Genomic DNA, 27,746 nt, shown 5'->3' on the forward strand with positions numbered 1-27,746 from the left:
GTGTAGTTTTCATTTGAAGACAGTCCTTTTTCCACAATAGGCCTCTTATCGCTCCGAATGTCCACTTGCAGTTTCTACTGAGTGTTTCAGAACTGTTCAATCAAAAGTAAGGTTGAACTCTGTCAATTGAATGCACGGAACAGAAAGAAGTTTCGCAGAATGCTTCTGTGTAGTTTGTATTTGAAGATATACTTTTTGCCACTAAAGGCCCCTAAGCGCTCAGAATGTCCACTTGCAGCTACTGCAGAGAGAGTGTTTCAGAACTGCTCAATTAAAAGTAAGCTTCAACTCTGTTAACCGAATGTACAGAGCACAAAGAAATTTCACAGAATGCTTCTGTGTAGTTTTTATTTGAAGATATTTCTTCTTCCACTATAGGCCCCTTAGTGCTCCGAATATCCACTTCCAGTTTCTACAGAGAGAGTGTTTCAGAACTGCTGAATCAAAAGTAAGGTTCAACTCTGTTAGTTGAATGCACAGAACAGAAAGAAGTCTCACAGAATGCTTCTGTGTAGTTTTTATTTGAAGTTATTCCTTTTTCCACTATAGGCCCCTTAGCGCTCCGGATATCCCACTTGCAATTTCTACAGAAAGAGTGTTTCAGAAGTGTTCAATCAAAAGTAAGGTTGAACTCTGTGAGGTCAATGCACAGAACAGAAAGAAGTTTCGCAGAATGCTTCTGTGTAGTTCTTATTTGATGATATTCCTTTTTCCACTAAAGGCCCCTTAGCGCTCAGAATGTCCACTTGCAGCTACTGCAGAGAGAGTGTTTCAGAACTGCTCAATTAAAAGTAAGCTTCAACACTGTTAACAGAATGTACAGAGCACAAAGAAGTTTCACAGAATGCTTCTGTGTAGTTTTTATTTGAAGATATATCTTCTTCCACTGTAGGCCCCTTAGTGCTCCGAATATCCACTTCCAGTTTCTACAGAGAGAGTGTTTCAGAACTGCTGAATCAAAAGTAAGGTTCAACTCTGTTAGTTGAATGCACAGAACAGAAAGAAATTTCACAGAATGCTTCTGTGTAGTTTTTATTTGAAGTTATTCCTTTTTCCACTATAGGCCCCTTAGCGCTCCGAATGTCCACTTGCACTTTCTACAGAAAGAGTGTTTCAGATGTGCACAATCCAAAGTAAGGTTCAACTCTGTTAGTTGAATGCAAAGAAGAGAAAGAAGTTTCACAGAATGCTTCTGTGTTGTTTTTATTTGAAGATATTCCTTTTTCCACTTAAGGATCCTAAGCCCTCCAAATGTCCACTTGCAGTTTCTACAGAAAGAGTGTTTCAGAACTGCTCAATGCAAAGTAAAGTTCAACTCTTTTAGCTGAATGCACAGAAAAGAAAGAAGTTTCACAGGATGTTTCTGTGTAGCTTTTATTTGAAGGTAGTCCTGTTTCCACTATAGACCCTTTATCGCTCCGATTGTCCACTTGCAATTTCTACAGAAAGTGTGCTTCAGAACTGCTCATTAAAAAGTAAGGTTCAACTCTGTTAGTTGAATGCACAGAACAGAAAGAAGTTTCGCAGAATGCTTCTCTGTAGTTTTTATTTGAAGATATTCCTTTTTCCACATTAGGTCCCTCAGCGCTTCGAACTTCCGCTTTCAATTTGTACAGAAATAGTTTTGCAGATCTGCTGAACCAAAAGTAAGGTTCAGTTCTGTTGGTTGAATGCTCCTAAGAGAAAGAAGTTTCACAGAATGTTTCCGTGTAGTTTTTAGTTGAAGATAGTCCTTTTTCCACAATAGACCCCTTATCGCTCTGAATGTCCACTTGCAGTTTCTACTGAAAGAGTGTTTCAGAACTGTTCAATCAAAAGTAAGGTTGAACTCTGTCAATTGAATGCACGGAACAGAAAGAAGTTTCGCAGAATGCTTCTGTGTAGTTTCTATTTGAAGATATTCTTTTTGCCACTAAAGGCCCCTAAGCGCTCAGAATGTCCACCTGCAGTTTCTACAGAAAGAGTGTTTCAGAAATGCTCAAAGGAAGGTTCCACTCTGTTAATTGAATGCGCAGAACAGAAAGAATCCTCACAGAATGCTTCTGTGTAGTTTTTATTTGAAGATATTTCATTTTCCACTATACGCCCCTTAATGCTCTGAATGCCCACTTGCAGTTTCTACAGAAAGAGTGTTTCAGAACTGCTGAATCAAAAGTAAGTTTCAACTCTGTTAGTAGAATGCACAGAACAGAAAGGAGTTTCAGAGAATGCTTCTGTGTAGTTTTTATTTGAAGTTATTCCTTTTTCCACTATAGGCCCCTTAGCGCTCCGAATGTCCACTTGCAGTTTCTACAGAAAGAGTGTTTCAGAAGTGTTCAATCAAAAGTAATGTTGAATTCTGTGAGGTCAATGCACAGAACAGAAAGAAGTTTCGCAGAATGCTTCTGTGTAGTTCTTACTTGAAGATATTCCTTTTTCCACTAAAGGCCCCTTAGCGCTCAGAATGTCCACTTGCAGCTACTGCAGAGAGAGTGTTTCAGAGCTGCTCAATTACAAGTAAGCTTCAACTCTGTTAACCGAATGTTCAGAGCCCAAAGAAGTTTCACACAATGCTTCTGTGTAGTTTTAATTTGAAGATATTTCTTCTTCCACTATAGGCCCCTTAGTGCTCTGAATATCCACTTCCAGTTTCTACAGAGAGAGTGTTTCAGAACTGCTGAATCAAAAGTAAGCTTCAACTGTGTTAGTTGAATGCACAGAACAGAAAGAAATTTCACAGAATGCTTCTGTGTAGTTTTTATTTGAAGTTATTCCTTTTTCCACTATAGGCCCCTTAGCGCTCCGAATGTCCACTTGCACTTTCTACAGAAAGAGTGTTTCAGAAGTGTTCAGTCAAAAGTAATGTTGAACTCTGTGAGGTCAATGCACAGAACAGAAAGAAGTTTCACAGAATGCTTCTGTGTAGTTCTTACTTGAAGATATTCCTTTTTCCACTAAAGGCCCCTTAGCGCTCAGAATGTCCACTTGCAGCTACTGCAGAGAGAGTGTTTCAGAGCTGCTCAATTACAAGTAAGCTTCAACTCTGTTAACCGAATGTTCAGAGCCCAAAGAAGTTTCATACAATGCTTCTGTGTAGTTTTTATTTGAAGATATTTCTTCTTCCACTATAGGCCCCTTAGTGCTCTGAATATCCACTTCCAGTTTCTACAGAGAGAGTGTTTCAGAACTGCTGAATGAAAAGTAAGGTTCAACCCTGTTAGTTGAATGCACAGAACAGAAAGAAATTTCACAGAATGCTTCTGTGTAGTTTTTATTTGAAGTTATTCCTTTTTCCACTATAGGCCCCTTAGCGCTCCGAATGTCCACTTGCACTTTCTACAGAAAGAGTGTTTCAGATGTGCACAATCCAAAGTAAGCTTCAAGTCTGCTAGTTGAAAGCGCAGAACAGAGAGAAGTTTCACAGAATACTTCTGTGTAGTTTTTATTGGAAGATATTCCTTTTTCCAATGTAGGCCCCTTAGCCATTGGAATGTCCACTTGCAGTTTCCGCAGAAGCAGTGTTTTAGAACTGCTGAATCAAAAGTAAGGCTCAACTCTGTTAGTTGAATGCAAAGAAGAGAAAGAAGTTTCACTGAATGCTTCTGTGTTGTTTTTATTTGAAGATATTCCTTTTTCAACTAAAGGATCCTAAGCCCTCCAAATGTCCACTTGCAGTTTCTACAGAAAGAGTGTTTCAGAACTGCTCAATGCAAAGTACAGTTCAACTCTTTTAGTTGAATGCACAGAACAGAAAGAAGTTTCACAGAATGCTTCTGTGTAGCTTTTATTTGAAGATACTCCTCTTTCCACTATAGGCCCTTTAGCGCTCCGATTGTCCACATGTAATTTCTACAGAAAGTTTGCTTCAGAACTGCTCACTAAAAAGTAAGGTTCAACTCTGTTAGTTGAATGCACAGAACAGAAAGAAGTTTCGCAGAATGCTTCTCTGTAGTTTTTATTTGAAGATATTCCTTTTTCCACATTAGGTCCCTCAGCGCTTCGAACTTCCGCTTTCAATTTGTACAGAAATAGTTTTGCAGATCTGCTGAACCAAAAGGAAGGTTCACTTCTGTTGGTTGAATGCGCCTAAGAGAAAGAAGTTTCACAGAATGTTTCCGTGTAGTTTTTAGTTGAAGATAGTCCTTTTTCCACAATAGACCCCTTATCGCTCTGAATGTCCACTTGCAGTTTCTACTGAAAGAGTGTTTCAGAACTGTTCAATCAAAAGTAAGGTTGAACTCTGTCAATTGAATGCACGGAACAGAAAGAAGTTTCGCAGAATGCTTCTGTGTAGTTTCTATTTGAAGATATTCTTTTTGCCACTAAAGGCCCCTAAGCGCTCAGAATGTCCACCTGCAGTTTCTACAGAAAGAGTGTTTCAGAAATGCTCAAAGGAAGGTTCCACTCTGTTAATTGAATGCGCAGAACAGAAAGAATCCTCACAGAATGCTTCTGTGTAGTTTTTATTTGAAGATATTTCATTTTCCACTATACGCCCCTTAATGCTCTGAATGCCCACTTGCAGTTTCTACAGAAAGAGTGTTTCAGAACTGCTGAATCAAAAGTAAGTTTCAACTCTGTTAGTAGAATGCACAGAACAGAAAGGAGTTTCAGAGAATGCTTCTGTGTAGTTTTTATTTGAAGTTATTCCTTTTTCCACTATAGGCCCCTTAGCGCTCCGAATGTCCACTTGCAGTTTCTACAGAAAGAGTGTTTCAGAAGTGTTCAATCAAAAGTAATGTTGAACTCTGTGAGGTCAATGCACAGAACAGAAAGAAGTTTCGCAGAATGCTTCTGTGTAGTTCTTACTTGAAGATATTCCTTTTTCCACTAAAGGCCCCTTAGCGCTCAGAATGTCCACTTGCAGCTACTGCAGAGAGAGTGTTTCAGAGCTGCTCAATTACAAGTAAGCTTCAACTCTGTTAACCGAATGTTCAGAGCCCAAAGAAGTTTCACACAATGCTTTTGTGTAGTTTTTATTTGAAGATATTTCTTCTTCCACTATAGGCCCCTTAGTGCTCTGAATATCCACTTCCAGTTTCTACAGAGAGAGTGTTTCAGAACTGCTGAATCAAAAGTAAGCTTCAACTGTGTTAGTTGAATGCACAGAACAGAAAGAAATTTCACAGAATGCTTCTGTGTAGTTTTTATTTGAAGTTATTCCTTTTTCCACTATAGGCCCCTTAGCGCTCCGAATGTCCACTTGCACTTTCTACAGAAAGAGTGTTTCAGATGTGCACAATCCAAAGTAAGCTTCAAGTCTGCTAGTTGAAAGCGCAGAACAGAGAGAAGTTTCACAGAATACTTCTGTGTAGTTTTTATTGGAAGATATTCCTTTTTCCAATGTAGGCCCCTTAGCGATCGGAATGTCCACTTGCAGTTTCCGCAGAAGCATTGTTTTAGAACTGCTGAATCAAAAGTAAGGCTCAACTCTGTTAGGTGAATGCAAAGAAGAGAAAGAAGTTTCACTGAATGCTTCTGTGTTGTTTTTATTTGAAGATATTCCTTTTTCAACTAAAGGATCATAAGCCCTCCAAATGTCCACTTGCAGTTTCTACAGAAAGAGTGTTTCAGAACTGCTCAATGCAAAGTACAGTTCAACTCTTTTAGTTGAATGCACAGAACAGAAAGAAGTTTCACAGAATGCTTCTGTGTAGCTTTTATTTGAAGATACTCCTCTTTCCACTATAGGCCCTTTAGCGCTCCGATTGTCCACATGTAATTTCTACAGAAAGTTTGCTTCAGAACTGCTCACTAAAAAGTAAGGTTCAACTCTGTTAGTGGAATGCATAGAACAGAAAGAAGTTTCGCAGAATGCTTCTCTGTAGTTTTTATTTGAAGATATTCCTTTTTCCAATAGAGGACCCTTGGCGCTCCAATTGTTCACTTGCAGTTTCCCAGGAAGGAGTGTTTCAGAACTTCTCAATCAAAAGTAATGTGAAATTCTGTTAGTTGAATGCACAGAACAGGAAGAAGTTTCGCAGAATGCTTCTGTGTAGTTTTTATTTGAAGATATTCCCTTTTCCACATTAGGTCCCTGAGCGCTCCGAATTTCCGCTTTCAATTTGTACAGAAATAGTGTTTCAGAAAGTTGAACTCTGTCAATTGAATGCACGGAACAGAAAGAAGTTTCGAAGAATGCTTCCGTGTAGTTTGTATTTGAAGATATTCTTTTTGCCACTAAAGGCCCCTAAGCCCTCAGAATGTCCACCGGCAGTTTCTACAGAAAGAGTGTTTCTGAAATGCTCAATCAAAGGAAGGTTCAACTCTGTTAGTTGAATGCGCAGAACAGAAAGAATCCTCACAGAAGGTTCTGTGTAGTTTTTATTTGAAGATATTTCTTTTTCCACTATAGGCCCCTTAGTGCTCTAAATGTCCACTTGCAGTTTCTACAGAAAGAGTGTCTCAGAACTGCTGAATCAAAAGTAAGGTTCAACCCTGTTAGTTGAATGCACAGAACAGAAACAAGTTTTGCAGAATTGTTCTCTGTGGTTTCTAATTGAAGATATTCCTTTTTCCCCTAGAGGCCCCTTTGCACTCGGAATGTCCACTTGCAGTTTCTTCAGAAAGAGTGCTTCAAAACTGCTGAATCAAAATTAAGGTTCAACTCTGTTAGTTGAATGCACAGAACAGTAAGAAGTTTCACGGAATCCGTCTGTGTAGTATTTATTGGAAAATATTCGTTTTTCCACCATAGGCCCCACTGGGCTCCGAATGTCCACTTGCATTTTCTACAGAAATAGTGTTTCAGAACTGCTGAATCAAAAGTAATGTTCACTTCTCTTGGTTGAATGCGCCTAAGAGATAGAAGTTTCACAGAATATTTCCGTGCAGTTTTTATTTGAGATAGTCCTTTTTCCACAATAGGTCCCTTATCGCTCCGAATGTCCACTTGCAGTTTCTACTGAAAGAGTGTTTCAGAACTGTTCAATCAAAAGTAAGTTTGAACTCTGTCAATTGAATGCACGGAACAGAAAGAAGTTTCGCAGAATGCTTCTGTGTAGTTTGTATTTGAAGATATTCTTTTTGCCACTAAAGGCCCCTAAACGCTCAGAATGTCCACCTGCAGTTTCTACAGAAAGAGTGTTTCAGAAATGCTCTATCAAAGGAAGGTTCAACTCTGTTAGTTGAATGCGCAGAACAGAAAGAATCCTCACAGAATGCTTCTGTGTAGTTTTTATTTGAAGATATTTCTTTTTCCACTCTAGGCCCCTTAGTGCTCTCAATGTCCACTTGCAGTTTCTACAGAAAGAGTGTTTCAGAACTGCTGAATCAAAAGTATGTTTCAACTCTGTTAGTTGAATGCACAGAACAGAAAGAAGTTTCAAAGAATGTTTCTGTGCAGTTTTTATTTGAAGATACTCTTTTTTCCACTATACGCCCCTTTGTGCTCCGATTGTCCACTTGCAGTTTCTACAGAAAGGGTGTTTCCGACCTGCTCAATAAAAAGTAAGTTTCAACTCTGTTAGTTGAATGCACAGAACAGAAACAAGTGTAGCAGAATGGTTCTCTGTAGTTTTTAATTGAAGGTATTCCTTTTTCCCCTAGAGGCCCCTTTGCACTCAGAACGTCCACTTGCAGTTTCTGCAGAAAGAGTGCTTCAAAACTGCTGAATCAAAATTAAGGTTCAAATCTGTTAGTTGAATGCACAGAACAGAAAGAAGTTTCACAGAATCCGTCTGTGTAGTTTTTATTAGAAGATATACGTTTTTCCACTATAGGCCCCTCTGGGCCCCGAATGTCCACTTGCAGTTTCTACAGAAAGAGTGTTTAAGAACTGCTCAATCGAAGGTAAGTTTCCACTCTGTTAGTTGAGTCCATTGAACAGAAGGGAGTCTCGCAGAATGCTTCTGTGTAGTTTTTAATGGAAGATACTCCTTTTTCCAAGGTAGGCCCCTTAGCGATCGGAATATCCACTTGCAGTTTCCGCAGAAAGAGTGTTTCAGAACTTGTCAATCAAAAGTAATGTTAAATTCTGTTAGTTGAATACACAGAAGAGAAAGAAGTTTCGCAGAATGCTTCTGTGTAGTTTTTATTTGAAGATATTCCTATTTCCACATTAGGTCCCTCACCGCTTTGAATTTCCGCTTTCAATTTGTACAGAAATAGTTTTGCAGATCTGCTGAATCAAAAGTAAGGTTCATTTCTGTTGGTTGAATGCGCCTAAGAGAAAGAAGTTTCACAGAATATTTCCGTGTAGTTTTCATTTGAAGACAGTCCTTTTTCCACAATAGGCCTCTTATCGCTCCGAATGTCCACTTGCAGTTTCTACTGAGTGTTTCAGAACTGTTCAATCAAAAGTAAGGTTGAACTCTGTCAATTGAATGCACGGAACAGAAAGAAGTTTCGCAGAATGCTTCTGTGTAGTTTGTATTTGAAGATATACTTTTTGCCACTAAAGGCCCCTAAGCGCTCAGAATGTCCACTTGCAGCTACTGCAGAGAGAGTGTTTCAGAACTGCTCAATTAAAAGTAAGCTTCAACTCTGTTAACCGAATGTACAGAGCACAAAGAAATTTCACAGAATGCTTCTGTGTAGTTTTTATTTGAAGATATTTCTTCTTCCACTATAGGCCCCTTAGTGCTCCGAATATCCACTTCCAGTTTCTACAGAGAGAGTGTTTCAGAACTGCTGAATCAAAAGTAAGGTTCAACTCTGTTAGTTGAATGCACAGAACAGAAAGAAGTCTCACAGAATGCTTCTGTGTAGTTTTTATTTGAAGTTATTCCTTTTTCCACTATAGGCCCCTTAGCGCTCCGGATATCCCACTTGCAATTTCTACAGAAAGAGTGTTTCAGAAGTGTTCAATCAAAAGTAAGGTTGAACTCTGTGAGGTCAATGCACAGAACAGAAAGAAGTTTCGCAGAATGCTTCTGTGTAGTTCTTATTTGATGATATTCCTTTTTCCACTAAAGGCCCCTTAGCGCTCAGAATGTCCACTTGCAGCTACTGCAGAGAGAGTGTTTCAGAACTGCTCAATTAAAAGTAAGCTTCAACACTGTTAACAGAATGTACAGAGCACAAAGAAGTTTCACAGAATGCTTCTGTGTAGTTTTTATTTGAAGATATATCTTCTTCCACTGTAGGCCCCTTAGTGCTCCGAATATCCACTTCCAGTTTCTACAGAGAGAGTGTTTCAGAACTGCTGAATCAAAAGTAAGGTTCAACTCTGTTAGTTGAATGCACAGAACAGAAAGAAATTTCACAGAATGCTTCTGTGTAGTTTTTATTTGAAGTTATTCCTTTTTCCACTATAGGCCCCTTAGCGCTCCGAATGTCCACTTGCACTTTCTACAGAAAGAGTGTTTCAGATGTGCACAATCCAAAGTAAGGTTCAACTCTGTTAGTTGAATGCAAAGAAGAGAAAGAAGTTTCACAGAATGCTTCTGTGTTGTTTTTATTTGAAGATATTCCTTTTTCCACTTAAGGATCCTAAGCCCTCCAAATGTCCACTTGCAGTTTCTACAGAAAGAGTGTTTCAGAACTGCTCAATGCAAAGTAAAGTTCAACTCTTTTAGCTGAATGCACAGAAAAGAAAGAAGTTTCACAGGATGTTTCTGTGTAGCTTTTATTTGAAGGTAGTCCTGTTTCCACTATAGACCCTTTATCGCTCCGATTGTCCACTTGCAATTTCTACAGAAAGTGTGCTTCAGAACTGCTCATTAAAAAGTAAGGTTCAACTCTGTTAGTTGAATGCACAGAAAAGAAAGAAGTTTCGCAGAATGCTTGTCTGTAGTTTTTATTTGAAGATATTCCTTTTTCCACATTAGGTCCCTCAGCGCTTCGAACTTCCGCTTTCAATTTGTACAGAAATAGTTTTGCAGATCTGCTGAACCAAAAGTAAGGTTCACTTCTGTTGGTTGAATGCTCCTAAGAGAAAGAAGTTTCACAGAATGTTTCCGTGTAGTTTTTAGTTGAAGATAGTCCTTTTTCCACAATAGACCCCTTATCGCTCTGAATGTCCACTTGCAGTTTCTACTGAAAGAGTGTTTCAGAACTGTTCAATCAAAAGTAAGGTTGAACTCTGTCAATTGAATGCACGGAACAGAAAGAAGTTTCGCAGAATGCTTCTGTGTAGTTTCTATTTGAAGATATTCTCTTTGCCACTAAAGGCCCCTAAGCGCTCAGAATGTCCACCTGCAGTTTCTACAGAAAGAGTGTTTCAGAAATGCTCAAAGGAAGGTTCCACTCTGTTAATTGAATGCGCAGAACAGAAAGAATCCTCACAGAATGCTTCTGTGTAGTTTTTATTTGAAGATATTTCATTTTCCACTATACGCCCCTTAATGCTCTGAATGCCCACTTGCAGTTTCTACAGAAAGAGTGTTTCAGAACTGCTGAATCAAAAGTAAGTTTCAACTCTGTTAGTAGAATGCACAGAACAGAAAGGAGTTTCAGAGAATGCTTCTGTGTAGTTTTTATTTGAAGTTATTCCTTTTTCCACTATAGGCCCCTTAGCGCTCCGAATGTCCACTTGCAGTTTCTACAGAAAGAGTGTTTCAGAAGTGTTCAATCAAAAGTAATGTTGAATTCTGTGAGGTCAATGCACAGAACAGAAAGAAGTTTCGCAGAATGCTTCTGTGTAGTTCTTACTTGAAGATATTCCTTTTTCCACTAAAGGCCCCTTAGCGCTCAGAATGTCCACTTGCAGCTACTGCAGAGAGAGTGTTTCAGAGCTGCTCAATTACAAGTAAGCTTCAACTCTGTTAACCGAATGTTCAGAGCCCAAAGAAGTTTCACACAATGCTTCTGTGTAGTTTTTATTTGAAGATATTTCTTCTTCCACTATAGGCCCCTTAATGCTCTGAATGCCCACTTGCAGTTTCTACAGAAAGAGTGTTTCAGAACTGCTGAATCAAAAGTAAGTTTCAACTCTGTTAGTAGAATGCACAGAACAGAAAGGAGTTTCAGAGAATGCTTCTGTGTAGTTTTTATTTGAAGTTATTCCTTTTTCCACTATAGGCCCCTTAGCGCTCCGAATGTCCACTTGCAGTTTCTACAGAAAGAGTGTTTCAGAAGTGTTCAATCAAAAGTAATGTTGAACTCTGTGAGGTCAATGCACAGAACAGAAAGAAGTTTCGCAGAATGCTTCTGTGTAGTTCTTACTTGAAGATATTCCTTTTTCCACTAAAGGCCCCTTAGCGCTCAGAATGTCCACTTGCAGCTACTGCAGAGAGAGTGTTTCAGAGCTGCTCAATTACAAGTAAGCTTCAACTCTGTTAACCGAATGTTCAGAGCCCAAAGAAGTTTCACACAATGCCTCTGTGTAGTTTTTATTTGAAGATATTTCTTCTTCCACTATAGGCCCCTTAGTGCTCTGAATATCCACTTCCAGTTTCTACAGAGAGAGTGTTTCAGAACTGCTGAATCAAAAGTAAGCTTCAACTGTGTTAGTTGAATGCACAGAACAGAAAGAAATTTCACAGAATGCTTCTGTGTAGTTTTTATTTGAAGTTATTCCTTTTTCCACTATAGGCCCATTAGCGCTCCGAATGTCCACTTGCACTTTCTACAGAAAGAGTGTTTCAGATGTGCACAATCCAAAGTAAGCTTCAAGTCTGCTAGTTGAAAGCGCAGAACAGAGAGAAGTTTCACAGAATACTTCTGTGTAGTTTTTATTGGAAGATATTCCTTTTTCCAATGTAGGCCCCTTAGCGATCGGAATGTCCACTTGCAGTTTCCGCAGAAGCAGTGTTTTAGAACTGCTGAATCAAAAGTAAGGCTCAACTCTGTTAGTTGAATGCAAAGAAGAGAAAGAAGTTTCACTGAATGCTTCTGTGTTGTTTTTATTTGAAGATATTCCTTTTTCAACTAAAGGATCCTAAGCCCTCCAAATGTCCACTTGCAGTTTCTACAGAAAGAGTGTTTCAGAACTGCTCAATGCAAAGTACAGTTCAACTCTTTTAGTTGAATGCACAGAACAGAAAGAAGTTTCACAGAATGCTTCTGTGTAGCTTTTATTTGAAGATACTCCTCTTTCCACTATAGGCCCTTTAGCGCTCCGATTGTCCACATGTAATTTCTACAGAAAGTTTGCTTCAGAACTGCTCACTAAAAAGTAAGGTTCAACTCTGTTAGTTGAATGCACAGAACAGAAAGAAGTTTCGCAGAATGCTTCTCTGTAGTTTTTATTTGAAGATATTCCTTTTTCCAATAGAGGACCCTTGGCGCTCCAATTGTTCACTTGCAGTTTCCCCAGAAGGAGTGTTTCAGAACTTCTCAATCAAAAGTAATGTGAAATTCTGTTAGTTGAATGCACAGAACAGGAAGAAGTTTCGCAGAATGCTTCTGTGTAGTTTTTATTTGAAGATATTCCCTTTTCCACATTAGGTCCCTGAGCGCTCCGAATTTCCGCTTTCAATTTGTACAGAAATAGTGTTTCAGAAAGTTGAACTCTGTCAATTGAATGCACGGAACAGAAAGAAGTTTCGCAGAATGCTTCTTTGTAGTTTGTATTTGAAGATATTCTTTTTGCCACTAAAGGCCCCTAAGCGCTCAGAATGTCCACCGGCAGTTTCTACAGAAAGAGTGTTTCTGAAATGCTCAATCAAAGGAAGGTTCAACTCTGTTAGTTGAATGCGCAGAACAGAAAGAATCCTCACAGAAGGTTCTGTGTAGTTTTTATTTGAAGATATTTCTTTTTCCACTATAGGCCCCTTAGTGCTCTAAATGTCCACTTGCAGTTTCTACAGAAAGAGTGTTTCAGAACTGCTGAATCAAAAGTAAGGTTCAACCCTGTTAGTTGAATGCACAGAACAGAAACAAGTTTTGCAGAATTGTTCTCTGTGGTTTCTAATTGAAGATATTCCTTTTTCCCCTAGAGGCCCCTTTGCACTCGGAATGTCCACTTGCAGTTTCTTCAGAAAGAGTGCTTCAAAACTGCTGAATCAAAATTAAGGTTCAACTCTGTTAGTTGAATGCACAGAACAGTAAGAAGTTTCACGGAATCCGTCTGTGTAGTATTTATTGGAAAATATTCGTTTTTCCACCATAGGCCCCACTGGGCTCCGAATGTCCACTTGCAGTTTCTACAGAAATAGTGTTTCAGAACTGCTGAATCAAAAGTAATGTTCACTTCTCTGGGTTGAATGCGCCTAAGAGACAGAAGTTTCACAGAATATTTCCGTGCAGTTTTTATTTGAGATAGTCCTTTTTCCACAATAGGTCCCTTATCGCTCCGAATGTCCACTTGCAGTTTCTACTGAAAGAGTGTTTCAGAACTGTTCAATCAAAAGTAAGTTTGAACTCTGTCAATTGAATGCACGGAACAGAAAGAAGTTTCGCAGAATGCTTCTGTGTAGTTTGTATTTGAAGATATTCTTTTTGCCACTAAAGGCCCCTAAACGCTCAGAATGTCCACCTGCAGTTTCTACAGAAAGAGTGTTTCAGAAATGCTCTATCAAAGGAAGGTTCAACTCTGTTAGTTGAATGCGCAGAACAGAAAGGATCCTCACAGAATGCTTCTGTGTAGTTTTTATTTGAAGATATTTCTTTTTCCACTCTAGGCCCCTTAGTGCTCTCAATGTCCACTTGCAGTTTCTACAGAAAGAGTGTTTCAGAACTGCTGAATCAAAAGTATGTTTCAACGCTGTTAGTTGAATGCACAGAACAGAAAGAAGTTTCACAGAATGTTTCTGTGCAGTTTTTATTTGAAGATACTCTTTTTTCCACTATACGCCCGTTTGTGCTCCGATTGTCCACTTGCAGTTTCTACAGAAAGGGTGTTTCCGACCTGCTCAATAAAAAGTAAGTTTCAACTCTGTTAGTTGAATCCATTGAACAGAAGGAAGTCTCGCAGAATGCTTCTGTGTAGTTTTTAATGGAAGATACTCCTTTTTCCAAGGTAGGCCCCTTAGCGATCGGAATATCCACTTGCAGTTTCCGCAGAAAGAGTGTTTCAGAACTTGTCAATCAAAAGTAATGTTAAATTCTGTTAGTTGAATACACAGAAGAGAAAGAAGTTTCGCAGAATGCTTCTGTGTAGTTTTTATTTGAAGATATTCCTATTTCCACATTAGGTCCCTCACCGCTTTGAATTTCCGCTTTCAATTTGTACAGAAATAGTTTTGCAGATCTGCTGAATCAAAAGTAAGGTTCATTTCTGTTGGTTGAATGCGCCTAAGAGAAAGAAGTTTCACAGAATATTTCCGTGTAGTTTTCATTTGAAGACAGTCCTTTTTCCACAATAGGCCTCTTATCGCTCCGAATGTCCACTTGCAGTTTCTACTGAGTGTTTCAGAACTGTTCAATCAAAAGTAAGGTTGAACTCTGTCAATTGAATGCACGGAACAGAAAGAAGTTTCGCAGAATGCTTCTGTGTAGTTTGTATTTGAAGATATACTTTTTGCCACTAAAGGCCCCTAAGCGCTCAGAATGTCCACTTGCAGCTACTGCAGAGAGAGTGTTTCAGAACTGCTCAATTAAAAGTAAGCTTCAACTCTGTTAACCGAATGTACAGAGCACAAAGAAATTTCACAGAATGCTTCTGTGTAGTTTTTATTTGAAGATATTTCTTCTTCCACTATAGGCCCCTTAGTGCTCCGAATATCCACTTCCAGTTTCTACAGAGAGAGTGTTTCAGAACTGCTGAATCAAAAGTAAGGTTCAACTCTGTTAGTTGAATGCACAGAACAGAAAGAAGTCTCACAGAATGCTTCTGTGTAGTTTTTATTTGAAGTTATTCCTTTTTCCACTATAGGCCCCTTAGCGCTCCGGATATCCCACTTGCAATTTCTACAGAAAGAGTGTTTCAGAAGTGTTCAATCAAAAGTAAGGTTGAACTCTGTGAGGTCAATGCACAGAACAGAAAGAAGTTTCGCAGAATGCTTCTGTGTAGTTCTTATTTGATGATATTCCTTTTTCCACTAAAGGCCCCTTAGCGCTCAGAATGTCCACTTGCAGCTACTGCAGAGAGAGTGTTTCAGAACTGCTCAATTAAAAGTAGGCTTCAACACTGTTAACCGAATGTACAGAGCACAAAGAAGTTTCACAGAATGCTTCTGTGTAGTTTTTATTTGAAGATATTTCTTCTTCCACTGTAGGCCCCTTAGTGCTCCGAATATCCACTTCCAGTTTCTACAGAGAGAGTGTTTCAGAACTGCTGAATCAAAAGTAAGGTTCAACTCTGTTAGTTGAATGCACAGAACAGAAAGAAATTTCACAGAATGCTTCTGTGTAGTTTTTATTTGAAGTTATTCCTTTTTCCACTATAGGCCCCTTAGCGCTCCGAATGTCCACTTGCACTTTCTACAGAAAGAGTGTTTCAGATGTGCACAATCCAAAGTAAGGTTCAACTCTGTTAGTTGAATGCAAAGAAGAGAAAGAAGTTTCACAGAATGCTTCTGTGTTGTTTTTATTTGAAGATATTCCTTTTTCCACTTAAGGATCCTAAGCCCTCCAAATGTCCACTTGCAGTTTCTACAGAAAGAGTGTTTCAGAACTGCTCAATGCAAAGTAAAGTTCAACTCTTTTAGCTGAATGCACAGAAAAGAAAGAAGTTTCACAGGATGTTTCTGTGTAGCTTTTATTTGAAGATAGTCCTGTTTCCACTATAGGCCCTTTATCGCTCCGATTGTCCACTTGCAATTTCTACAGAAAGTGTGCTTCAGAACTGCTCATTAAAAAGTAAGGTTCAACTCTGTTAGTTGAATGCACAGAACAGAAAGAAGTTTCGCAGAATGCTTCTCTGTAGTTTTTATTTGAAGATATTCCTTTTTCCACATTAGGTCCCTCAGCGCTTCGAACTTCCGCTTTCAATTTGAACAGAAATAGTTTTGCAGATCTGCTGAACCAAAAGGAAGGTTCACTTCTGTTGGTTGAATGCGCCTAAGAGAAAGAAGTTTCACAGAATGTTTCCGTGTAGATTTAGTTGAAGATAGTCCTTTTTCCACAATAGACCCCTTATCGCTCTGAATGTCCACTTGCAGTTTCTACTGAAAGAGTGTTTCAGAACTGTTCAATCAAAAGTAAGGTTGAACTCTGTCAATTGAATGCACGGAACAGAAAGAAGTTTCGCAGAATGCTTCTGTGTAGTTTCTATTTGAAGATATTCTTTTTGCCACTAAAGGCCCCTAAGCGCTCAGAATGTCCACCTGCAGTTTCTACAGAAAGAGTGTTTCAGAAATGCTCAAAGGAAGGTTCCACTCTGTTAATTGAATGCGCAGAACAGAAAGAATCCTCACAGAATGCTTCTGTGTAGTTTTTATTTGAAGATATTTCATTTTCCACTATACGCCCCTTAATGCTCTGAATGCCCACTTGCAGTTTCTACAGAAAGAGTGTTTCAGAACTGCTGAATCAAAAGTAAGTTTCAACTCTGTTAGTAGAATGCACAGAACAGAAAGGAGTTTCAGAGAATGCTTCTGTGTAGTTTTTATTTGAAGTTATTCCTTTTTCCACTATAGGCCCCTTAGCACTCCGAATGTCCACTTGCAGTTTCTACAGAAAGAGTGTTTCAGAAGTGTTCAATCAAAACTAATGTTGAACTCTGTGAGGTCAATGCACAGAACAGAAAGAAGTTTCGCAGAATGCTTCTGTGTAGTTCTTACTTGAAGATATTCCTTTTTCCACTAAAGGCCCCTTAGCGCTCAGAATGTCCACTTGCAGCTACTGCAGAGAGAGTGTTTCAGAGCTGCTCAATTACAAGTAAGCTTCAACTCTGTTAACCGAATGTTCAGAGCCCAAAGAAGTTTCACACAATGCTTCTGTGTAGTTTTTATTTGAAGATATTTCTTCTTCCACTATAGGCCCCTTAGTGCTCTGAATATCCACTTCCAGTTTCTACAGAGAGAGTGTTTCAGAACTGCTGAATCAAAAGTAAGCTTCAACTGTGTTAGTGGAATGCACAGAACAGAAAGAAATTTCACAGAATGCTTCTGTGTAGTTTTTATTTGAAGTTATTCCTTTTTCCACTATAGGCCCCTTAGCGCTCCGAATGTCCACTTGCACTTTCTACAGAAAGAGTGTTTCAGATGTGCACAATCCAAAGTAAGCTTCAAGTCTGCTAGTTGAAAGCGCAGAACAGAGAGAAGTTTCACAGAATACTTCTGTGTAGTTTTTATTGGAAGATATTCCTTTTTCCAATGTAGGCCCCTTAGCGATCGGAATGTCCACTTGCAGTTTCCGCAGAAGCAGTGTTTTAGAACTGCTGAATCAAAAGTAAGGCTCAACTCTGTTAGTTGAATGCAAAGAAGAGAAAGAAGTTTCACTGAATGCTTCTGTGTTGTTTTTATTTGAAGATATTCCTTTTTCAACTAAAGGATCCTAAGCCCTCCAAATGTCCACTTGCAGTTTCTACAGAAAGAGTGTTTCAGAACTGCTCAATGCAAAGTACAGTTCAACTCTTTTAGTTGAATGCACAGAACAGAAAGAAGTTTCACAGAATGCTTCTGTGTAGCTTTTATTTGAAGATACTCCTCTTTCCACTATAGGCCCTTTAGCGCTCCGATTGTCCACATGTAATTTCTACAGAAAGTTTGCTTCAGAACTGCTCACTAAAAAGTAAGGTTCAACTCTGTTAGTTGAATGCACAGAACAGAAAGAAGTTTCGCAGAATGCTTCTCTGTAGTTTTTATTTGAAGATATTCCTTTTTCCAATAGAGGACCCTTGGCGCTCCAATTGTTCACTTGCAGTTTCCCCAGAAGGAGTGTTTCAGAACTTCTCAATCAAAAGTAATGTGAAATTCTGTTAGTTGAATGCACAGAACAGGAAGAAGTTTCGCAGAATGCTTCTGTGTAGTTTTTATTTGAAGATATTCCCTTTTCCACATTAGGTCCCTGAGCGCTCCGAATTTCCGCTTTCAATTTGTACAGAAATAGTGTTTCAGAAAGTTGAACTCTGTCAATTGAATGCACGGAACAGAAAGAAGTTTTGCAGAATGCTTCTTTGTAGTTTGTATTTGAAGATATTCTTTTTGCCACTAAAGGCCCCTAAGCGCTCAGAATGTCCACCGGCAGTTTCTACAGAAAGAGTGTTTCTGAAATGCTCAATCAAAGGAAGGTTCAACTCTGTTAATTGAATGCGCAGAACAGAAAGAATCCTCACAGAAGGTTCTGTGTAGTTTTTATTTGAAGATATTTCTTTTTCCACTATAGGCCCCTTAGTGCTCTAAATGTCCACTTGCAGTTTCTACAGAAAGAGTGTTTCAGAACTGCTGAATCAAAAGTAAGGTTCAACCCTGTTAGTTGAATGCACAGAACAGAAACAAGTTTTGCAGAATTGTTCTCTGTGGTTTCTAATTGAAGATATTCCTTTTTCCCCTAGAGGCCCCTTTGCACTCGGAATGTCCACTTGCAGTTTCTTCAGAAAGAGTGCTTCAAAACTGCTGAATCAAAATTAAGGTTCAACTCTGTTAGTTGAATGCACAGAACAGTAAGAAGTTTCACGGAATCCGTCTGTGTAGTATTTATTGGAAAATATTCGTTTTTCCACCATAGGCCCCACTGGGCTCCGAATGTCCACTTGCAGTTTCTACAGAAATAGTGTTTCAGAACTGCTGAATCAAAAGTAATGTTCACTTCTCTGGGTTGAATGCGCCTAAGAGACAGAAGTTTCACAGAATATTTCCGTGCAGTTTTTATTTGAGATAGTCCTTTTTCCACAATAGGTCCCTTATCGCTCCGAATGTCCACTTGCAGTTTCTACTGAAAGAGTGTTTCAGAACTGTTCAATCAAAAGTAAGTTTGAACTCTGTCAATTGAATGCACGGAACAGAAAGAAGTTTCGCAGAATGCTTCTGTGTAGTTTGTATTTGAAGATATTCTTTTTGCCACTAAAGGCCCCTAAACGCTCAGAATGTCCACCTGCAGTTTCTACAGAAAGAGTGTTTCAGAAATGCTCTATCAAAGGAAGGTTCAACTCTGTTAGTTGAATGCGCAGAACAGAAAGGATCCTCACAGAATGCTTCTGTGTAGTTTTTATTTGAAGATATTTCTTTTTCCACTCTAGGCCCCTTAGTGCTCTCAATGTCCACTTGCAGTTTCTACAGAAAGAGTGTTTCAGAACTGCTGAATCAAAAGTATGTTTCAACGCTGTTAGTTGAATGCACAGAACAGAAAGAAGTTTCACAGAATGTTTCTGTGCAGTTTTTATTTGAAGATACTCTTTTTTCCACTATACGCCCGTTTGTGCTCCGATTGTCCACTTGCAGTTTCTACAGAAAGGGTGTTTCCGACCTGCTCAATAAAAAGTAAGTTTCAACTCTGTTAGTTGAATCCATTGAACAGAAGGAAGTCTCGCAGAATGCTTCTGTGTAGTTTTTAATGGAAGATACTCCTTTTTCCAAGGTAGGCCCCTTAGCGATCGGAATATCCACTTGCAGTTTCCGCAGAAAGAGTGTTTCAGAACTTGTCAATCAAAAGTAATGTTAAATTCTGTTAGTTGAATACACAGAAGAGAAAGAAGTTTCGCAGAATGCTTCTGTGTAGTTTTTATTTGAAGATATTCCTATTTCCACATTAGGTCCCTCACCGCTTTGAATTTCCGCTTTCAATTTGTACAGAAATAGTTTTGCAGATCTGCTGAATCAAAAGTAAGGTTCATTTCTGTTGGTTGAATGCGCCTAAGAGAAAGAAGTTTCACAGAATATTTCCGTGTAGTTTTCATTTGAAGACAGTCCTTTTTCCACAATAGGCCTCTTATCGCTCCGAATGTCCACTTGCAGTTTCTACTGAGTGTTTCAGAACTGTTCAATCAAAAGTAAGGTTGAACTCTGTCAATTGAATGCACGGAACAGAAAGAAGTTTCGCAGAATGCTTCTGTGTAGTTTGTATTTGAAGATATACTTTTTGCCACTAAAGGCCCCTAAGCGCTCAGAATGTCCACTTGCAGCTACTGCAGAGAGAGTGTTTCAGAACTGCTCAATTAAAAGTAAGCTTCAACTCTGTTAACCGAATGTACAGAGCACAAAGAAATTTCACAGAATGCTTCTGTGTAGTTTTTATTTGAAGATATTTCTTCTTCCACTATAGGCCCCTTAGTGCTCCGAATATCCACTTCCAGTTTCTACAGAGAGAGTGTTTCAGAACTGCTGAATCAAAAGTAAGGTTCAACTCTGTTAGTTGAATGCACAGAACAGAAAGAAGTCTCACAGAATGCTTCTGTGTAGTTTTTATTTGAAGTTATTCCTTTTTCCACTATAGGCCCCTTAGCGCTCCGGATATCCCACTTGCAATTTCTACAGAAAGAGTGTTTCAGAAGTGTTCAATCAAAAGTAAGGTTGAACTCTGTGAGGTCAATGCACAGAACAGAAAGAAGTTTCGCAGAATGCTTCTGTGTAGTTCTTATTTGATGATATTCCTTTTTCCACTAAAGGCCCCTTAGCGCTCAGAATGTCCACTTGCAGCTACTGCAGAGAGAGTGTTTCAGAACTGCTCAATTAAAAGTAGGCTTCAACACTGTTAACCGAATGTACAGAGCACAAAGAAGTTTCACAGAATGCTTCTGTGTAGTTTTTATTTGAAGATATTTCTTCTTCCACTGTAGGCCCCTTAGTGCTCCGAATATCCACTTCCAGTTTCTACAGAGAGAGTGTTTCAGAACTGCTGAATCAAAAGTAAGGTTCAACTCTGTTAGTTGAATGCACAGAACAGAAAGAAATTTCACAGAATGCTTCTGTGTAGTTTTTATTTGAAGTTATTCCTTTTTCCACTATAGGCCCCTTAGCGCTCCGAATGTCCACTTGCACTTTCTACAGAAAGAGTGTTTCAGATGTGCACAATCCAAAGTAAGGTTCAACTCTGTTAGTTGAATGCAAAGAAGAGAAAGAAGTTTCACAGAATGCTTCTGTGTTGTTTTTATTTGAAGATATTCCTTTTTCCACTTAAGGATCCTAAGCCCTCCAAATGTCCACTTGCAGTTTCTACAGAAAGAGTGTTTCAGAACTGCTCAATGCAAAGTAAAGTTCAACTCTTTTAGCTGAATGCACAGAAAAGAAAGAAGTTTCACAGGATGTTTCTGTGTAGCTTTTATTTGAAGATAGTCCTGTTTCCACTATAGGCCCTTTATCGCTCCGATTGTCCACTTGCAATTTCTACAGAAAGTGTGCTTCAGAACTGCTCATTAAAAAGTAAGGTTCAACTCTGTTAGTTGAATGCACAGAACAGAAAGAAGTTTCGCAGAATGCTTCTCTGTAGTTTTTATTTGAAGATATTCCTTTTTCCACATTAGGTCCCTCAGCGCTTCGAACTTCCGCTTTCAATTTGAACAGAAATAGTTTTGCAGATCTGCTGAACCAAAAGGAAGGTTCACTTCTGTTGGTTGAATGCGCCTAAGAGAAAGAAGTTTCACAGAATGTTTCCGTGTAGATTTAGTTGAAGATAGTCCTTTTTCCACAATAGACCCCTTATCGCTCTGAATGTCCACTTGCAGTTTCTACTGAAAGAGTGTTTCAGAACTGTTCAATCAAAAGTAAGGTTGAACTCTGTCAATTGAATGCACGGAACAGAAAGAAGTTTCGCAGAATGCTTCTGTGTAGTTTCTATTTGAAGATATTCTTTTTGCCACTAAAGGCCCCTAAGCGCTCAGAATGTCCACCTGCAGTTTCTACAGAAAGAGTGTTTCAGAAATGCTCAAAGGAAGGTTCCACTCTGTTAATTGAATGCGCAGAACAGAAAGAATCCTCACAGAATGCTTCTGTGTAGTTTTTATTTGAAGATATTTCATTTTCCACTATACGCCCCTTAATGCTCTGAATGCCCACTTGCAGTTTCTACAGAAAGAGTGTTTCAGAACTGCTGAATCAAAAGTAAGTTTCAACTCTGTTAGTAGAATGCACAGAACAGAAAGGAGTTTCAGAGAATGCTTCTGTGTAGTTTTTATTTGAAGTTATTCCTTTTTCCACTATAGGCCCCTTAGCACTCCGAATGTCCACTTGCAGTTTCTACAGAAAGAGTGTTTCAGAAGTGTTCAATCAAAACTAATGTTGAACTCTGTGAGGTCAATGCACAGAACAGAAAGAAGTTTCGCAGAATGCTTCTGTGTAGTTCTTACTTGAAGATATTCCTTTTTCCACTAAAGGCCCCTTAGCGCTCAGAATGTCCACTTGCAGCTACTGCAGAGAGAGTGTTTCAGAGCTGCTCAATTACAAGTAAGCTTCAACTCTGTTAACCGAATGTTCAGAGCCCAAAGAAGTTTCACACAATGCTTCTGTGTAGTTTTTATTTGAAGATATTTCTTCTTCCACTATAGGCCCCTTAGTGCTCTGAATATCCACTTCCAGTTTCTACAGAGAGAGTGTTTCAGAACTGCTGAATCAAAAGTAAGCTTCAACTGTGTTAGTGGAATGCACAGAACAGAAAGAAATTTCACAGAATGCTTCTGTGTAGTTTTTATTTGAAGTTATTCCTTTTTCCACTATAGGCCCCTTAGCGCTCCGAATGTCCACTTGCACTTTCTACAGAAAGAGTGTTTCAGATGTGCACAATCCAAAGTAAGCTTCAAGTCTGCTAGTTGAAAGCGCAGAACAGAGAGAAGTTTCACAGAATACTTCTGTGTAGTTTTTATTGGAAGATATTCCTTTTTCCAATGTAGGCCCCTTAGCGATCGGAATGTCCACTTGCAGTTTCCGCAGAAGCAGTGTTTTAGAACTGCTGAATCAAAAGTAAGGCTCAACTCTGTTAGTTGAATGCAAAGAAGAGAAAGAAGTTTCACTGAATGCTTCTGTGTTGTTTTTATTTGAAGATATTCCTTTTTCAACTAAAGGATCCTAAGCCCTCCAAATGTCCACTTGCAGTTTCTACAGAAAGAGTGTTTCAGAACTGCTCAATGCAAAGTACAGTTCAACTCTTTTAGTTGAATGCACAGAACAGAAAGAAGTTTCACAGAATGCTTCTGTGTAGCTTTTATTTGAAGATACTCCTCTTTCCACTATAGGCCCTTTAGCGCTCCGATTGTCCACATGTAATTTCTACAGAAAGTTTGCTTCAGAACTGCTCACTAAAAAGTAAGGTTCAACTCTGTTAGTTGAATGCACAGAACAGAAAGAAGTTTCGCAGAATGCTTCTCTGTAGTTTTTATTTGAAGATATTCCTTTTTCCAATAGAGGACCCTTGGCGCTCCAATTGTTCACTTGCAGTTTCCCCAGAAGGAGTGTTTCAGAACTTCTCAATCAAAAGTAATGTGAAATTCTGTTAGTTGAATGCACAGAACAGGAAGAAGTTTCGCAGAATGCTTCTGTGTAGTTTTTATTTGAAGATATTCCCTTTTCCACATTAGGTCCCTGAGCGCTCCGAATTTCCGCTTTCAATTTGTACAGAAATAGTGTTTCAGAAAGTTGAACTCTGTCAATTGAATGCACGGAACAGAAAGAAGTTTTGCAGAATGCTTCTTTGTAGTTTGTATTTGAAGATATTCTTTTTGCCACTAAAGGCCCCTAAGCGCTCAGAATGTCCACCGGCAGTTTCTACAGAAAGAGTGTTTCTGAAATGCTCAATCAAAGGAAGGTTCAACTCTGTTAATTGAATGCGCAGAACAGAAAGAATCCTCACAGAAGGTTCTGTGTAGTTTTTATTTGAAGATATTTCTTTTTCCACTATAGGCCCCTTAGTGCTCTAAATGTCCACTTGCAGTTTCTACAGAAAGAGTGTTTCAGAACTGCTGAATCAAAAGTAAGGTTCAACTCTGTTAGTTGAATGCACAGAACAGAAACAAGTTTTGCAGAATTGTTCTCTGTGGTTTCTAATTGAAGATATTCCTTTTTCCCCTAGAGGCCCCTTTGCACTCGGAATGTCCACTTGCAGTTTCTTCAGAAAGAGTGCTTCAAAACTGCTGAATCAAAATTAAGGTTCAACTCTGTTAGTTGAATGCACAGAACAGTAAGAAGTTTCACGGAATCCGTCTGTGTAGTATTTATTGGAAAATATTCGTTTTTCCACCATAGGCCCCACTGGGCTCCGAATGTCCACTTGCAGTTTCTACAGAAATAGTGTTTCAGAACTGCTGAATCAAAAGTAATGTTCACTTCTCTGGGTTGAATGCGCCTAAGAGACAGAAGTTTCACAGAATATTTCCGTGCAGTTTTTATTTGAGATAGTCCTTTTTCCACAATAGGTCCCTTATCGCTCCGAATGTCCACTTGCAGTTTCTACTGAAAGAGTGTTTCAGAACTGTTCAATCAAAAGTAAGTTTGAACTCTGTCAATTGAATGCACGGAACAGAAAGAAGTTTCGCAGAATGCTTCTGTGTAGTTTGTATTTGAAGATATTCTTTTTGCCACTAAAGGCCCCTAAACGCTCAGAATGTCCACCTGCAGTTTCTACAGAAAGAGTGTTTCAGAAATGCTCTATCAAAGGAAGGTTCAACTCTGTTAGTTGAATGCGCAGAACAGAAAGGATCCTCACAGAATGCTTCTGTGTAGTTTTTATTTGAAGATATTTCTTTTTCCACTCTAGGCCCCTTAGTGCTCTCAATGTCCACTTGCAGTTTCTACAGAAAGAGTGTTTCAGAACTGCTGAATCAAAAGTATGTTTCAACGCTGTTAGTTGAATGCACAGAACAGAAAGAAGTTTCACAGAATGTTTCTGTGCAGTTTTTATTTGAAGATACTCTTTTTTCCACTATACGCCCGTTTGTGCTCCGATTGTCCACTTGCAGTTTCTACAGAAAGGGTGTTTCCGACCTGCTCAATAAAAAGTAAGTTTCAACTCTGTTAGTTGAATCCATTGAACAGAAGGAAGTCTCGCAGAATGCTTCTGTGTAGTTTTTAATGGAAGATACTCCTTTTTCCAAGGTAGGCCCCTTAGCGATCGGAATATCCACTTGCAGTTTCCGCAGAAAGAGTGTTTCAGAACTTGTCAATCAAAAGTAATGTTAAATTCTGTTAGTTGAATACACAGAAGAGAAAGAAGTTTCGCAGAATGCTTCTGTGTAGTTTTTATTTGAAGATATTCCTATTTCCACATTAGGTCCCTCACCGCTTTGAATTTCCGCTTTCAATTTGTACAGAAATAGTTTTGCAGATCTGCTGAATCAAAAGTAAGGTTCATTTCTGTTGGTTGAATGCGCCTAAGAGAAAGAAGTTTCACAGAATATTTCCGTGTAGTTTTCATTTGAAGACAGTCCTTTTTCCACAATAGGCCTCTTATCGCTCCGAATGTCCACTTGCAGTTTCTACTGAGTGTTTCAGAACTGTTCAATCAAAAGTAAGGTTGAACTCTGTCAATTGAATGCACGGAACAGAAAGAAGTTTCGCAGAATGCTTCTGTGTAGTTTGTATTTGAAGATATACTTTTTGCCACTAAAGGCCCCTAAGCGCTCAGAATGTCCACTTGCAGCTACTGCAGAGAGAGTGTTTCAGAACTGCTCAATTAAAAGTAAGCTTCAACTCTGTTAACCGAATGTACAGAGCACAAAGAAATTTCACAGAATGCTTCTGTGTAGTTTTTATTTGAAGATATTTCTTCTTCCACTATAGGCCCCTTAGTGCTCCGAATATCCACTTCCAGTTTCTACAGAGAGAGTGTTTCAGAACTGCTGAATCAAAAGTAAGGTTCAACTCTGTTAGTTGAATGCACAGAACAGAAAGAAGTCTCACAGAATGCTTCTGTGTAGTTTTTATTTGAAGTTATTCCTTTTTCCACTATAGGCCCCTTAGCGCTCCGGATATCCCACTTGCAATTTCTACAGAAAGAGTGTTTCAGAAGTGTTCAATCAAAAGTAAGGTTGAACTCTGTGAGGTCAATGCACAGAACAGAAAGAAGTTTCGCAGAATGCTTCTGTGTAGTTCTTATTTGATGATATTCCTTTTTCCACTAAAGGCCCCTTAGCGCTCAGAATGTCCACTTGCAGCTACTGCAGAGAGAGTGTTTCAGAACTGCTCAATTAAAAGTAGGCTTCAACACTGTTAACCGAATGTACAGAGCACAAAGAAGTTTCACAGAATGCTTCTGTGTAGTTTTTATTTGAAGATATTTCTTCTTCCACTGTAGGCCCCTTAGTGCTCCGAATATCCACTTCCAGTTTCTACAGAGAGAGTGTTTCAGAACTGCTGAATCAAAAGTAAGGTTCAACTCTGTTAGTTGAATGCACAGAACAGAAAGAAATTTCACAGAATGCTTCTGTGTAGTTTTTATTTGAAGTTATTCCTTTTTCCACTATAGGCCCCTTAGCGCTCCGAATGTCCACTTGCACTTTCTACAGAAAGAGTGTTTCAGATGTGCACAATCCAAAGTAAGGTTCAACTCTGTTAGTTGAATGCAAAGAAGAGAAAGAAGTTTCACAGAATGCTTCTGTGTTGTTTTTATTTGAAGATATTCCTTTTTCCACTTAAGGATCCTAAGCCCTCCAAATGTCCACTTGCAGTTTCTACAGAAAGAGTGTTTCAGAACTGCTCAATGCAAAGTAAAGTTCAACTCTTTTAGCTGAATGCACAGAAAAGAAAGAAGTTTCACAGGATGTTTCTGTGTAGCTTTTATTTGAAGATAGTCCTGTTTCCACTATAGGCCCTTTATCGCTCCGATTGTCCACTTGCAATTTCTACAGAAAGTGTGCTTCAGAACTGCTCATTAAAAAGTAAGGTTCAACTCTGTTAGTTGAATGCACAGAACAGAAAGAAGTTTCGCAGAATGCTTCTCTGTAGTTTTTATTTGAAGATATTCCTTTTTCCACATTAGGTCCCTCAGCGCTTCGAACTTCCGCTTTCAATTTGAACAGAAATAGTTTTGCAGATCTGCTGAACCAAAAGGAAGGTTCACTTCTGTTGGTTGAATGCGCCTAAGAGAAAGAAGTTTCACAGAATGTTTCCGTGTAGATTTAGTTGAAGATAGTCCTTTTTCCACAATAGACCCCTTATCGCTCTGAATGTCCACTTGCAGTTTCTACTGAAAGAGTGTTTCAGAACTGTTCAATCAAAAGTAAGGTTGAACTCTGTCAATTGAATGCACGGAACAGAAAGAAGTTTCGCAGAATGCTTCTGTGTAGTTTCTATTTGAAGATATTCTTTTTGCCACTAAAGGCCCCTAAGCGCTCAGAATGTCCACCTGCAGTTTCTACAGAAAGAGTGTTTCAGAAATGCTCAAAGGAAGGTTCCACTCTGTTAATTGAATGCGCAGAACAGAAAGAATCCTCACAGAATGCTTCTGTGTAGTTTTTATTTGAAGATATTTCATTTTCCACTATACGCCCCTTAATGCTCTGAATGCCCACTTGCAGTTTCTACAGAAAGAGTGTTTCAGAACTGCTGAATCAAAAGTAAGTTTCAACTCTGTTAGTAGAATGCACAGAACAGAAAGGAGTTTCAGAGAATGCTTCTGTGTAGTTTTTATTTGAAGTTATTCCTTTTTCCACTATAGGCCCCTTAGCACTCCGAATGTCCACTTGCAGTTTCTACAGAAAGAGTGTTTCAGAAGTGTTCAATCAAAACTAATGTTGAACTCTGTGAGGTCAATGCACAGAACAGAAAGAAGTTTCGCAGAATGCTTCTGTGTAGTTCTTACTTGAAGATATTCCTTTTTCCACTAAAGGCCCCTTAGCGCTCAGAATGTCCACTTGCAGCTACTGCAGAGAGAGTGTTTCAGAGCTGCTCAATTACAAGTAAGCTTCAACTCTGTTAACCGAATGTTCAGAGCCCAAAGAAGTTTCACACAATGCTTCTGTGTAGTTTTTATTTGAAGATATTTCTTCTTCCACTATAGGCCCCTTAGTGCTCTGAATATCCACTTCCAGTTTCTACAGAGAGAGTGTTTCAGAACTGCTGAATCAAAAGTAAGCTTCAACTGTGTTAGTGGAATGCACAGAACAGAAAGAAATTTCACAGAATGCTTCTGTGTAGTTT

The sequence above is a fragment of the Symphalangus syndactylus genome, chromosome 14 (genome assembly GCF_028878055.3).
Source record: "Symphalangus syndactylus isolate Jambi chromosome 14, NHGRI_mSymSyn1-v2.1_pri, whole genome shotgun sequence".
Lineage (NCBI taxonomy): Eukaryota > Metazoa > Chordata > Mammalia > Primates > Hylobatidae > Symphalangus > Symphalangus syndactylus.